Source organism: Galeopterus variegatus, unplaced genomic scaffold (genome assembly GCF_000696425.1).
Source record: "Galeopterus variegatus unplaced genomic scaffold, G_variegatus-3.0.2 Scaffold2680, whole genome shotgun sequence".
NCBI classification, from domain to species: Eukaryota; Metazoa; Chordata; class Mammalia; order Dermoptera; family Cynocephalidae; genus Galeopterus; species Galeopterus variegatus.
Window position 1 is genome coordinate 198,041 of NW_007728791.1, and position 16,277 is coordinate 214,317.

Genomic DNA, 16,277 nt, shown 5'->3' on the forward strand with positions numbered 1-16,277 from the left:
AAAAGTAAAATATAAAAACCTATAGTGCTTCAATAAATGGTTAGGAAACAGAATCATATTTTCTCAAAGTGAAATGATTATTTTGGAGATGTCATGTTTTAATTTCTGATTAATCTTGAATTAGCAACTACTGTTCATTAACTTTATACATCTTTGTTTACCTATGATGACTTTTTGTGAATGAGCAGAGAAATCTGATATTCAAAACAATTTTTTTTTCATATAAATAATTATTCCCTAAGTTATATTTGATAAATTTCAACTATAACTCATGAAGATTTCTTAAGATAAGCATGTTTTAATTCACTGCCTACTTCTCTACCTTCATTTTTGCACCATCCTTTCCTTCTCTGGCCTCTGAATTCATTCTGCTTCTTTCACGCAGTTCTTCAAATGTTCTTTGCTATTCCTTCTGCCCACCCCCACACCATTTCACCCCCTCAGTCACCCTCAAATTTTGGCTCAAATATCAATTCTCAGAAAAGCCTTTGACCCATCCACCCACTCCAGCTAGACATAATAACTTGCATCCTCCGTCCTGGCACTTAGCAGAGATTGTAATTACACACATAATTATGTGATTAATTTGACAAATGGTGGTTTCTCTACTATAAGCGCTATAAGAATGACAGTGTCTGTCTTTGCTCACTCAAAGTACAGTGCTTACCACACAGCAGATGCTTAATATTTATTAAATAAATGTTGAATAAGTTTGGCTTTATAAAATCATTCTGTACCGAAGTGATTACTTTAATCAACATGAAAAAAGTCATTTATGTATGTATTTTATTCAGAGGTAAAAAAAAAACCTCATCATAATCATCAAAACCAAGATTTAAGACTCTCAGACTCAACTGTCACCTAGGTACTGTCATTAAACAAGATCACTGATTCACTCTTGTGTGTCCTCCTTTAAACTCTTATGAAACTTAGTTCTGTATCATTCATTTAGCAATTTATCATAATACCTTATTGGATTTTTAGTTAAATCTTATCACCATTCTTCTGCTTAAAACCCTTCAAAGGTTTTCTTTGGCCTATTTAAGACATTCGAGGCCTCTCTTAATTACCTGGCTTTCTGACTCACCTGAGACCATTTTTCCATTCTAAATATATCATGTTTTCTCTTGCTTCTGGTCCTCTGAATATGTCCTCAGAAAAGAAATCCCCCAATTCCCACCCCCCACCCTCAGCCCACTTCTTCACCAAGTTAACTTCATTGGTCTGTGATACCTTCCCTCATGAACTACATGTCCTTCCTGAATCACCAACATTTCTAGAACAACCAAATGGGTAGGATTTTTTGTTGCTGCATTTTTTAAACAAGGAATTGGCCTGCAATATTATCTTGAGTACTGATACCCTACACTTCACATACCTAGCTCAAAAATGAACATAATGAAAGGATAAACAAATTTCAACTAAACAAATATCTAAATATCAGTATTTGGTGGGATGATTTTTAAAAAATATATATAAACTTGACATTGTATGTTTCAGACTACAATATTTTCAAGTTTAAAAAATTCCCATTTTAAATAGAGATTATCCAGTCTGAAGAACAGACAGCAAAAACAAACAAAACTGTACTTACATGAATGTAATGGGAGTCACAGAAAGGGAAATAAAGGGCTGGAAAAAAATATATTTGAAGTAATAATCATAATAACTTACCAAATTTCATGAAAACCTTAAACTAAACATCCAAGAAGCCAACAAACTACAAAAAGGATAAACTCAAAAAGATCTACAGCTAGACACATTATTGTCAAACTGTGGAGAGGCAAAGAGAAAATCTTGAAAGCAGCAAGAGAAAATGACACTAAATATACAAGGAGATTAGCAGCTGACTTTTCATCAGGTACAATGAAAGTCAGGAAGCAGTAGAATGAAATTCAAATGCTGAAAAAAAACCCCATCAACCAAGAATTCTATATCCAGCAAAACTATCCTTCAAAAAGGGTAATTACTATGTTCCAGTAGTCCTTTGCTTTGTAAGAACAGAAACTTGATTTTGAAAAATGTAGTTTCTCAAGTCTTTAAATACAATACATATGCCATCAAAATCCAAAAACAAATCCATAAGGTTGGAATAGCTTTCATTGTTTTCTCCTTAAAATTAGAAAATGGTTTCTATCAAAAGTCATTCTTTTTTTTTGTCCTTTTTGAGACCGGCCGCACCGTGCTCAGCCAGTGAGCGCACCGGCCATCCCTATATAGGATCCGAACCCGCAGCGGGAGCGCTGCTATGCTCCCAGCACTGCACTCTCCCAAGTGCGCCACGGGCTCGGCCCTATCAAAAGTCATTCTAAATAAAAGTCCACATTTTTGCCTTTAAAAAACTCATTAACTCTTGCATTTTTGCTTGTAACATTCTTGAAAGATTTTCTTTAATGGGATTCATCACCTGTGGAATGAGATGCTCTTTGAACACTTATAACAAGTTTACCTTCCTCAAAGCCACCTCTACTCTTATAAAATGACATTAAGACTACGATAGTTATATAAACTTGTTCAACTTTTGTTTTAATACCCAGAAGGCAGCTGTTCCTTTGGCATTAACACAAGGGCACCATATGGAAACAATTTTAGATTATCTGCTAATACTGCCAACATTAATATAACATGCACTTTTTTCAATCCATCTATTTTTACAATTAATGTTTCCAAAATGGTATAAATAAATAGTATCTAAGTAAACTGGTGCTTCATATGCCTTATCTATTCAGCTACCTTAAAAAAGTATGTATATCCCAACATTTGCTTCTGGAATGCAATACTTTTGGGGTTCTGGTTTTCACAGAGGTGGAATTTTATTAAGCTTTTAGGAAAGGTAGAAATTTTTAATTACAGTATCCAAAATCTGAAGCAATTTGCTTATAGAGCTCTTGGATACAGTGTAAGAGAAAAGGCAATTACCAATGCAAAATTAAACAAGCAAATAAAAGGTACAGATTATGGGAGAAAACCTACAGTGCATTGTTTGCTACCAACAGGGACAATAAGTTGTTATGCTATCATTCATTCTAGCCATGTGAATGGATGAACATGCTAATTTAGGATAATTATTATTAGTACGTACAGAAGGATGTCACAGACAATGTGTACTAGAAAAACCTTTTCCCCACCTATTTGAACACTACCTATCCTGGAGTATCAGTTAAAAATACCAATTTTATGAAGTTGTCTTTTATTACAAACCTCCCCCATGACTTAACATTACAAAAACAGGATAAATTGATCTCATATGCCTCCTGATACCGTGTACTCTGAGAAAAATATAACATTACCAATGTAGTATTGTTGGCAAAAATGTTTAATCTGAATCTAATTGAGAAAACAATCAGTAAGCTCAAATTGGGAGTCATGAATAACAAACTGCCTAGACTAGGGGTCATCAAACTTCTTGAAAGGCCAGATAGTAAACACTGCAGGCTTACAGACCACATGGTCTCTGTCACAACTATTCAGCTCTGCCATTGTAGTGCAAAAGGAGCCTTATACAATATGTACATGAATAAGCATAGCTGTGTTTCAACAAAACTTTATTTGTAGAACCAGGCAGTTGGTCCAGACATAGTTTGCCTACACTATTAACAAATTTCATCAAAAACCAAAAAAAGACTGTTCTAGGAGACCAAAGAGGCATGACAACTAAATACATGTATGACCTTTATTAGAACCTGGACCAAAACCAAAATCAGTTATAATTATACTGGGAAAGCTGAATATAGACTGTAAGAATACTGTATTAATGTCTAATTTCCAGACTGTGATAATTATATAAGAAAATACCTTCTTTTTTTGAGATACATGCTTAAGCATTTAGGCATGTACTGTTATGACAGCTGCAACTAACTCAAATGGCTGAGAATAAAAAAGTGTGCATAAGCGCATGTGAGTATGAAGAGCAACCAAAAGTGAGACAATGTTGATTAGAATTAACTAACTAACTAGAGCAGAAGCTACTCTAAGGCACATTCCCTATCTGGGCAAAAGAGGCAGCAAAGGTCAGGAAACTGTTTAGAAAGGAAAAGGGCAGATTCACCATTGAGCTTCTAGCTTTACTTAAGAGAACAATGCTCTGCAGGCAATCTTTTATCTAAAGAAGATGAAGACTACACCCATGGTGGAAATATAAACTTCTTAGAGTTTCTTCCTGATTTCTGTGCTGTGATACAACTTTGTAGTTGGAAGGGGTATGTATTAGTCCGTTTTGTGTTGCTATAACAGAAATACCTGAGACTGGGTAATTTATAAAGGAAAAAGGTTTATTTGGCTTACGATTCCAGGACAGCTGCATCTGGCACGGGCCTCAGGCTGCTTCTCCTCATGGAGGAAAAGCGGCAGGCAGCTGGTGGGTACAAGCAGATCACATGGTGAGAGGAAGCAAGAGAGAGAGAAGGTGCCAAGGTCCCTTAGATAATCAGCTCCTGCGTGAACTAATAGAGCATAGAGTGAGACCTCACTCACTACTCCCCCCTTCCCCAGGGAGAGCATTAATCCATTCATAAGGGATCCACCCCCAATACTCAATCATTTTCCAACACTGCCACGTTGGGGATCAAATTTCCACACGAGTTTTGGAGGGGACAACACATCCAAACTCCATCAAAGCAGGAGTAGAATAGAATCCAAAGTACTCTCATTTCAATGGTTTCTAACCTTCTAAACCTGCCTTAACATAAAAATTAAAATTTTCATAATCCTATATTATAGGAGTAGCTACCGTTTTAAAAGATTAGAGTCACTAGGATTTTTTTCTCTAGTGTTCTACCCAAATCACTGTACTTTAGAATATAACTAAATAGATCAACATTCCATCTAAACAAATATTGGGTCAGTGATAGCAAGGGGTATTTTTTAAAAAGAAAGAATATTACGAAAATTAAAACCAGCCTTAAAGCCAAGACTTTACCTGCCAAGTTTGAACCCTGTACATTTTTTGTCTGTACTGCCTCCTTGGCTTACATGTTCCCTAAGTTTTCTACTCACTGGATAAAGAAGTAGGTGGAGAAAGAGTAGAACCAGAACAGCAGCTGCAATGACAGTGTTACAAAACAACTGACATATTAGAGAAGGGATGGACAGTGAAATTCAATGATTAGGGCACAAAAGAGTGGTGCTGAGATTAAAAAAAAAAGATATTTAGGAGCCATCCCTTTTCTTAAACCCTCTAATCTCATTGCTAACCTTAGTTATTGAAACAACTTTATATCCATTTCTTCCTTTTTATTCTTACTTTACTCTGATCTTATCACTTCACCCAAAGGACTCTTATAATGTATCTCCTCCTTTGCCTTTCAGATGCTCCCTATTTATCCCATCCTACACTTCATTGTTATAGAAACTTTCATTAATTCTGCTATCATTACAGGATAAACTTTAAATCTGGTGAGACTCCTTCAAGGCCCTGTATCACACAGACATCCCATATGTTAAGTCTTATCTTTCATCACAGATCCCACCTGCACATCATCTCTCCAGTCCAGCAGGTCTCTTTACAGTGCAACAAATACAAGTTCATTTCTTTCTATGTTTTGTGTCTTTCCCTAGACTCCTTGACAATCTAAAACAGGGTTTCTCAACTGGGAACTAATGATATTTTGGGTGAATAATTCTTTGTTGTAGGGGGCTGTCCCCAATGTAGAATGGTTAGCAGCATTCCTGGTCTCTAGCCACTAAATGCTAGTAGTACCCCCAGCTCCAGGTTACGACAACCAAATATGTCTCCAGACACTGTCGAATGTCTCCTGGGAGATAAAAATAACCCCTGGGTGAGAACCATTGACCTAAATCCTAGTCTCACTTCAAGCCCTAACTCAAGTCCTGTACAAAACCTCCAATCAACATAACGCATAGCCATCCTCCCTTTTTAAAACCTGTATGAAGTGTTTACACAGCTATTTTTTTTTCAATGTTTCTTGACTATAGGTTCCATCAAAACTAGATAATATGGGCCGGCCCAGTGGCGCACTGGATAGTGCGCCGCTTGGGAAGCGCGGCAACGCTCCCGCCCGAGGGTTCGGATCCCACATACAGACCGGTTCCCGCTCACTGGCTGAGCGAGGCGCGGGAGCAACACCAAGGGTTGCAATCCCGTTGCCGGTCCCCGGTCCGGTACGGGGGCAACACTGAGGGTTGCGATCCGTTGCCGGACACAGAAAAAGACAAAAAAAAAAAAAACAACTAGATAATATGTACACTGTCTTTACAACTGGAATCATCCAAACCAGAAAATGTATCATTTATTAAAAATTCCTAGTGGTATAATGTGCTCCAATACCCTCAGCATACAACTATGTGAATTTTTAAAGCTTCTAACAAAGTTGAAAATTAACTTGTAAGCTAATGTGGTAATTCATATAACTATTCAAATAAATAATCAGACAGAGGCAACAAATCTTAACAGCATTTTTATTTATTCAAAGCCATTTCAAATATATTTCATTCTACTTCCCATCCTACTCTACAGTCCAGTTATCAAAGATTTTGGTTACTGCTGCAGTACAACTTTCTATTACACTGAACTGAAATAAAATGCCAGACAAGTAACCTCATTTAGCATATATTTTACTTATTTCACAAATAACTTTAAGCCACTTAAAATATAAACAATAAGTAGAAAATCAAGAACACGTAAACATCGAAAAATACAGATCATAAAGGCTAGTCAGGGTATTAACTAAATTTCACATTCACCTCTCAGTTTCCAAGAAGCAAAAGCAAAAAAAGAAAAATAATTTATTATACAATATTTATAAAATATCAAAAAGAAAATATTTTCTATTAGTGAACCCTAAAAGAAATCATTCATATGATTGAGCATGACATTTAACATGAGCAGCAAGACACAGTGAAACAAACTCTTGAAGTAATTAAGGTAATGTAGTCCAATATATAAGTTTGAGTGATCCAGCTTGATCCATAGGAAGGAATGGAGTACACATCCTTGAAATGATCTTCTGCAACAATACTTCCTTCAGCCAAGCTTTTGAGAAAAAGTTAAGAAAGGACAATTCTAGATCTTTCTCTCTCACAAGAATCTGGTGTGTGGTATACTGCTTATTGAGAATGGATCCAGACAAGTTAGAGACCCACAGATATAAAGAGCCAATCCCACAGAATCTAGCATGTGGTAAGTGGTCACTATTTTTTCTTAAAGCTTGACAATAAGGTTGGTAGCTTACTGAGCAAGTTAAGGTGCTAGAACTCTTGCCTAGATAGGGAAAAAATCCACCTATTCAGTATAAGTGCTTAAATAAATATCTGAGTTCTATCCCATAAAAGAGTGGCTTCTAACCAGCGGTATACATAAGAATTCCAAAAATCCTTTACAGAAATATTAGAAGCCTCTGGCTCAATCTATGCTAAATCAGAATTGCCAAGGGTGGGACCCAGACAAGTGTATTCTGAAAAAGATTTTATGGGCAATGACACAGAACAGTTAAATGTAGTTGTGGCCTGGCTTTATGGCTATAAAAACTCTTCAATGGAAGAATCTCAGTGAATTTTGCCAAGAAGAACTTAGCTTCAAAACATACTCCCAGAATGACTAAACAGACTGACTTGACTGTAGGAAATTATTGAAACAAATGAATTCTGAAAAACATCTGATGTTTACTCAGCAAATTCTAGAAGAGTTGATATGAAAACTTTTTCTGACATAGCTTCCAAGCCTAATTACCTCTTGAAGTTACTCCTAATTTGCAAAGTAACAGTATGTTATCAGTGTATTTGAAGATACACGGATACATTATGCAGGAGAATATGCACCCAATTCACTGAAAAGTTTTACATGATTAGATTCCCATTAAAAAGGATCTTTGTACTTCTTGCGGGGGGAGGGAAGGGCAGCTGGCAAGTATGGGGATCCAAACCCGTGACTTTGATGTTATAAGACTGTGCTCTAACCAACTGAGCCAACTGGCCAGACAATTTTGTACTTTTTAAAATATGTATTTGATCTGCCAGATAACTGATATCTGTGGTGTTATTAAAACAGGCTTTGTACACTTCAATAACTCAAATCATATATTAAACTTATGTGATATAATTAGTTACTGTACTGAAACAAAGGTCAGTGTAAGCTGTGCACAATAAAACATTAAATTTGATAATCTTCCCACAAAATTAAACAGGAATGATTAACAGTATGGCTATATTTGAATCTCACTTCATTAAAATAAAATAGAGAAGGAAGCTAACAGAGCTTTACTGGGTTACAGTAATAAATACTATGGTCCAAAACTGATCATAAAAATTCCTTACATTATTGTAGCATCTATTTCATAATACAAAAATTAAGATTTATGCAAAGAGAATCAAGTTCCAATTATAGAGCAACTTAGACTCAAGTAAAACCCTATATGCTATATACCTTAAAAAACGTAGACTTACCAAGAGTATATACCATTGCTAAAATTGGGAGAGGGGAATAAATAAATACTTTGTTCAACTCCAAAACATTAACTACTGACTATAAATTTCTCTAAGCCACATTCGTTTTTGCCAGGGCAGAAATGGATTAAATTTAAGGAAAACTTGGCAGCCTGCTACTGACTTGACCTGGGAGAGTTAGCCAACCTAACTTCTCTGTAGTATAATCAGCAGCCTTCATTCACACTTTCATCTGCATAGTGCCCTCATTTTTTAAGTTTGGGGGGATCAACTGCTCTTTAGGGCAGCACCAGTCCTTTGGAGAAATTATAGCAACAAGCTGGGCCTAATTCTTTTTTGGGGCCTCAAAGTGGTCTTACCCTCAAACACTAACTGTAAAAAAATGGTAAATGTAAAAGAATACCTTTGAAAATCCTCCTCCTCTTCTTTTGACTCTCCCTCTCTCTCACATACACACACACGATCAAACACATGCAACAGTCTCAATGAAAACAAATTGAACTGAATAGTATTTTCCAGGAGTGTCATCCTGCTAAAGAATGAGCAATCTAAGTTTCAATTACATTTTGTCCTATACTATATAATTTTGCATCAGTCTGCTCTTATTTTTTAAGTAACAAAGATGAAAATCACAAAAGATTTATTGATAGCTGCAACAGTATGCTAAAACCTAGATGCAAACACAGTTCCTTTCTCATTTTGGAATAAGTTCTTTTTTCTTCTCTCTCTCCTCTCTCTTTGTTTTGAAGGGCAAGAGAGTGGAGGAAGTAGAGATGATTTTCTTAGGTTAATATAATACAACTTTAGTAAAAATGGATTTCCTGAATTCCTTTCTAAAGACCGATTCAGAAACTCTGTGAAGGAGTTCTGAAATCTGCATTTTAAATAAGCACTCCTTGTGGCTGGCCCATTAGTTCGTTGGTTAGAGCATAGCCTTATAACACCAAGGTCCCAGGTTCAGATTCCATATCGGCCGGCCACAAAAAAAAAAGAAGGAAAAAATATTAAATAAGCTCTCCCGGTAATTAGCATGCTTATAGTCCAAGGATAACACTGAAAAAACAAGGCCCATGGATGAGTAGTATATGTCAGCCCATTCTAGGCAGAGTGAAGAACAGAAGCAAAGGCATGAAGGCATCAATGTGTATCATGTACCTTAGGAAGAGGTGCTTGAGTCCTTTACCCTTGCTGGTCCTCAGTTTCTACATATGTTTAGACCACACTGTCTCTAAGGTCCTTCCCAAAGTTAATATTTGATCATCACCAAACATATACAGGAATCATGGTTCACTGTTCCTTGAAGACACTGTGCTACTTGCTACTCCTTTATTCATTCAACAAACCTACTAAGCACTAATGAACGAAGAAATTTGGCATCAACTCTCAGTTTTTAGTTTGGGCGCGGGGAGAAAGACAGGAAAGTAATTGCCATACAGTGCTGTAAGACAGGGAATTAGGGATGGTAACGCAAAGAAAGTAATGCTTGAGCAGAAACGTTATGGGGAAAAGGGGATGGCATTCCAGCAAGGAATGAAACATGCAAAGACATGCAGACATGAAGCCACATGCTGTGCCTAGGATAAAGTGAGCAGTTTGAAATGGTTTTAGCATAGTGTGCATGCTGGAGAGTGGTAGAAAAACAAAGCTTTAGAAGAAAGGAGATAGATTATATATGCCATGCAGAGAGCTCAGATTTTGCCATATGGACAAATTTTATCGTATTGGGGAAGTGAAGGCAGGGGACTAGGCCTGCATTTTAGGAAAGTATTTCTTGTGTTAATACAATGAATGAACCAGAAGGAGACAAGATGGAGACAAGGAAATCAATTAGAAGGCTAATGTTAAGAGATGATGGCTGCTAAGCAGAGCAATGAGAACAGAGGCTGCAAAGAAGAGCTATTTATGAGGCAGAATCAAATAACCTGCTGACAGTGTATGGGATATTTTAAAAAATTACAATTTCAGAACTGTTCCTAGTTTTCACTTGGATGACTGAATAGATACTGGCCTCATTCACAAAACAGGAAATACAGAGAATAAGTTTTGAGAGGAAAGGTTGGTTTTGAACTGTATGCATTCTGGGTACTTTGGACACTGGGGTAAGGGTATCACAAAAAGTCTGGAGCTCAGGTAAGAAGTTTGGGCTAATAGATTTGGTTGTTATTTCCTTATAGATGGTGGTTGAAGATAGATTACTCACAGAGAACAATACAAAATGAAAAGAAGGGTAAGGGTATCACAAAAAGTCTGGAGCTCAGGTAAGAAGTTTGGGCTAATAGATTTGGTTGTCATTTCCTTATAGATGGTGGTTGAAGATAGATTACTCACAGAGAACAATACAAAATGAAAAGAAAGGAATCAAGGACAAAACCTAGAGAGGAAAAATTAAAGAAAGAGTAGATGAAAGGGTTTGTTTTGTTTTTTGTTTTTCTTAAGAAAAACTTGTTTGTCAAGAGAAGAAAATGACTAAAAAACTGTAGAAAAAGGTATCAGAGCAAGATCGCAGAGAAAATGGCATCAGAAATTTAAAAAGATCTAAGAGGTGGGAGAAGAACAACAGAAACTGATTTTAGAGAAAACAAGAAAGGAAAGTTCAAGACTGGGAACTGGTATACAGAGCCAAGTGCAGGTAAGAGGCCTAAGAAGATACACAGGGTTTAGCAATTAGAAACTCCTTGGTGGTGGGATACTTGAGTTCCCAGTTGAGGAGGGGTGGAAGCCATGAAGGATTAAAAATGTAAGATTAAAGGGCTGGCGAAAAGAACAGGGGAAAGGCCAGACAAAAACAGAAACTGGAAGATTTGTCCCTGCCATACAAAAATCAATAAAAAATGATACTAGAGAAAAACAAACAGATGTCCTTCAAAGCACTTGCACCACTGGTGGCTTGGATTTTCATAACTTGGAACTGAAGAATAAGAACAGTGGGTTGCCAAGAGCTACAGAATTAAATGTTTGCTGTAGCAATTGCCAAAATAAACCACCATTTAGGGGTACCAGATGACCAAATAAATAATACTATTCAAATGGAGGAAAATATGACTTATCTAATCAGAAACTGGAAAAAAACCAATGTAAAACGTTGTCTTCAAAGAAACTCAAAAACTGTGAGAGAACAAATGAAAGGATAACAAAAAGTCAGAAGCAAGAGAGAACTGAAGAATCAAATGTATCCATTGATATTCTAACCTCCAGGGAACAGATATTTTGATTAAAAAAGAAAATGCACGGCTGTCATCAGAGGTAAGGCTATATTCTATTGCCTTTTAAATCTAAAAATCTAAATCCTAAATCTAAAAAAGTGATAAAGTATGCATGAAGTATAAACTGTCCTCCAGCACCATTAAAGCAGTAACAGAGTTTGCAGTGCCAAAGAATCAAAGAAAGTGCATCAGACTTACATAAAACTATAAGTCCCATGAATAAGTCCACAGATACTTTATAAAATACAGTTGAGTACAATGTGGATCATAAAAGTAAAAACAAGAAAGACTGGAATGAATGTGATTTGCTCATTGTCAACCAGAAAAAAAACCCAAAAAACTTAGACCTAAAAAGGAACAAATGGTCATCACCTCTGACTTTAAGAAAAATACAAGCTTGTAGTCAAAACTGATGAAAATCAAAAATCAAGTAGCTATGCCATTTTACAAGCATCAGTTCTCATCAGACTTATCAAGTACAGAGATAGAAACAGAAAAGGAAATTAGAAGGAAAACTTGGGTTGCTAAGAAAACCAGAGCAAGGAATACCAAAGAAACAGTGGTTCACCTGTAAAAAAGCACAAGAAACACCACAGGCAAGTTCCCAGTGATTTCAAAATCTGAAACTGAAACTGAATATCATATCAGACAAAAAAGAAAGCTAGATTTTCTGCTAAGAACCTCTTCATTTTTTTATTTTTTATTTTTTTCCTTTTTGTCTTTTTTCGTGACCGGCAATGGATCGCAACCCTCAGTGTCGCGCCCGTACCGGACCGGGACCAGCAACGGGATCACAACCCTCGGTGTTGCACCCGCAACCTCGCTCAGCCAGTGAGCGGCCGGTCTGTATGTGGGATCCGAACCCTCGGCAGGAGCGCCGCCGCGCTCACAAGTGGCGCACTGTAGCAGTGAGCCACCGGGCCGGCCCATAAGAACCTCTTCAGAAATCCGGTGTTAGAGATGAGTTTCCAATTACTGAGGCAATGGGATCTGATAAGCCTAACGGCATGGGCACCAGTTAGAATGTTTACCTAATTCAATTCAGGATGAGGAATGGAATGAGAAGAAATTACGAAAACTTCACGGTGCTTTTTCATTTCTCCCAAAGCATAAACCTGGTTTCTGGTCAGATGTAACTATGGCTATAGGTTCTCCATCTGCTGAGAACTGCTAGAGAAAATACATGGAAGATCCCTAAGGAAAAGGATTCCAGAAACTCAGAGCAAAGAAAAAGCCAGCCAATCTCAAAGGCCAAAATGGAAAGAGAGGTGTGATGCTGATAAGAAGCAAACTATTAAGATAACTGCTGAAGTGGGAACTCTCAAAGGGAAGAATTTTCTGGACTTGTTGCCAAAAAATGATCATGATGATTTTTCAATACAACACCTTTAGAGAATCAAAAACCACAGGGATAATTGTGATAAATGTTTTTTGTATGCAAAAAAAAACATAAAAGTAAAGGTGGCATGGTCTGGGGCAGCACCAAGAGAAAAGCAGTTGAAACTAATTTCTCAACCCCAATATTAAGAAGAAAACTCCATTTAACAAAGAGTTAGGAGGAAATTCTGGTAATGGAAAACTTTTCACAAGTGCTACAGATCTGTAGATGAAGAAGAGAAAGATTATTATTTTTCCAACTCTGATTCTGCATAGTAAAAATGAGAAAATATGATTTCCAGAATTTTACCATAAAGCAGTGTATTTGCATCTTCATTTGTAGTACATGTATTTTCTTTGTAACGTAGCTTCATATGAAAACGTGGACTCTGTTTTCAAAGGTTTTATGTGTTTGTATTCAAAGTAAAATATCTTCCTATAGAATAAAAAAAGAAAGTAAGCTTTTGGTGGTATGAGAGGTGGTGGAAATCTGTGGGTGGACACCATGAGTGGAAGAGTTAATAGGTAAGGGAAGGAAAAACGAGATTATCTGTTTTACAAGTTTGGCTGTGAAGGAGAGGAGAATTAGAAGAGAGGTGGGGAAGGAAAGAGAGCAAGTGAGCATGCAAGCAAGCACAAAAATGGGAGAATAATCAATCCAAGTGGAGGGCTTTTCTTTTTTTCTGATTTTTTGATTGTTGGAAAGGGGAAATGAAGTCAGTGCAGGGAGGTGGGGAAGGGATATACTGAAGATAAAAGAAAGGATTAAATGATGAAACAAGGCCGCAGAGGAGACAGAATAAATGGAACCTAGGACACATATAGGATCAGCTGTGGACAGAAAAAAACATACCTCTTCATCTGAGTCAGAAGAGAAGGATATCTGCTGATGTTAAGTTGGCCTGGTGGTCAGTGTTGCAGTATTCATGTTAGAGAGTCTCTATTTCCTCTGAAAAAGCAAAGCCAGCTGCTGAAAGTACAAGGTCAAAAGTGGGGTAGAAGGTTTAAGGAGTGATAAAAATCAGAACAATAGCTGTGGACTGGAAAGGAAAAGAATAGCCAAGCTACATTATGGCCATATCATCATGGCAATAATATGATTTTCACTAATACAATTTAGCTACCTATATATATAATTTGAAAAAGAAAATGGCTAGACTGAAGTAAAGAGGATATTGAATAAAAGTAGGAAAGATACAAAAGACAAGAAGATTTTGGACACTCGTGAGTAAATAATAAACCAAGTAGTGTGGCAAGGCCAGGAAGAAAGTCAATCTAGGTAGAAGCTGATGCTGACAAAATGGTAGTCAAGGGACATGAGATCAGGGATTAAGTATAAAAAGAAAAAGGGAGAGGGAGAGATCAAAGAAACAGAAGGATGAGAAGAGAATGCTAGAGTTTTATGATTTTTAACATGGAACAATCTTAGATGTTATAGTCCCACAGTCAGTAAGTTAAGGGAATTTGGGGTGCTGGATTTATGATGCACATGCCTACTTTAGTCCTCCCAGGATCTGGTAGTAATTCAGTAAGAAACAAAGGCTGAGTGCTAAATTCCTTAATGAATGTGACAGAGTGACCAAGAAGCTGGTAAATGACAGTGAAGAGAAGAGGTAAAAGGTATAATTAAAGAAGCGTTTCTGATAATGTTTTAAAAGGTGGAATGAAGTGGCCTAGCAATGGCCTTAAGGAGATGAAGAATGCAGATGCCACTGACAGGCCCTGTGGAATGTGGCGAGCTGCTGGAAAAGCAGCGTCCTTAGGAGAGAACCAGGTCCTAAATATCACAAGGAGGAATGTTCTGTGAAAGGAAGAGGGTATAGAGGAGTTTATTTATATCACAAATGGGGAGTTTAAAGTCTCCAGAAGGTGGCTGATACAGTGAAATGATCAGCAGATGGAGAAAGTGTGGGGATGAGGCTATGGGAAGGGATAAATTATCTGAGTGGCTACCAAGTAAAGACAGAAACTAGAGGCACGGTGAGATTTACTGGCATTGAATGACATTCTCCTAAAATTGTTTCAGTGCAAGACACAATGGGACTTTTTGTTACTAAGGCTAAACTCTAGAATTAGTTGTAGTCATTATTAAAAAATAAAAATTCTAAGAAACTTAGGCAGTTAATGAATCAGAATAAAAACATTAATGTTTATACTCTTATTAATATGTACATTCAGAAAATAAAATCGAAGTTTCAAAACTCATGAAAGGCTCATACAAGATGACTGAAAATTTTAAAGGAGAACTATATAAACACGTTCTAAATATTTACATTAGAGAATGAGGCCCCAGCTTAAATTCACTCCCTCTCTGGTAGGAATGACATATGATAGTTACTCTGTTCCCAATTTCAGGACCCAGGGACTTTTTCCCCCAACCCCATACACAACTACAGCTGCCCTCCTCATGGCAAACCCTTTGGTTTTGTGACAAAAGCTCTGAAAAATGGGCAAATGGGTGGAGTGGCAGATAGCACATAGCAGTATGGGACTGAGGATCCCAACTGTTCTGGATATGAAGATAAAGTAATGAGGGATAAAAATCCTCAGTGTGGTACTTTGTCAGAACATACATAATATCCACTAGGACCCACGTATGGCAATGAACAGAATTTTAATTCAATCACCAGGAATTGCTCTATGACAGAGAAATTTCTCAGGAAAAAAAATAAGGTAGAGAGCTTATCAAAGGAGTTCCAATTGAATCAAATAAATTGAAAACAACTCTGAGGTACAATTTCTAAAAACTTTTCAAATTCATGGAAAATTAATTTTTATTTCACAAAATAAAAGCAAACCATGACTCCAAAGATAGATGACTACAATAATTCAGATCTGATGTGCTCAATCTAAATTTGGTAAGCAGAGGTTGTTTTACACCTCACTCTCATATCTTTTCTCTTTCACTACTATCATTTCCCTTCCCCCCAAAAAAAAACTCATGTCAAAATATTCTACAATTTAAAAAGGCAATGTGCATCTTTCTTATTCTTTTTAAAATCCATCCCAATCAGAGTATCCCTTGTCTATGGACATGTATGTTTTTTCTTTTCTTTTCTTTATTTTTTAACTTTGAGTAAGAGGTCATTGGAAAGGAAAAGTAAATCTACATTCCAGAAGAAAAAACTTGATGCCTTAGAGTTACTACAACTAATCTGGTTGCAACACTCTTTCGTATTTCATTGCCACATTTCACCATAATCCCAGGAAGAAGACAGGACAGGGAATACTATGATCATCCAGGCTGCTCAGATGACAAAACTGCAGCTCACTGAGTTAAGGGACTCTACAGATATC

At 36.8% G+C, this 16,277-nt stretch overlaps 1 pseudogene; it reads left to right on the forward strand.

Moving 5' to 3' along the window:
- The first annotated feature begins 9,859 nt into the window (after window positions 1-9,859).
- LOC103598591 lies at window positions 9,860-13,256 on the forward strand (annotated as a pseudogene).
- Window positions 13,257-16,277: the final 3,021 nt, after the last annotated feature.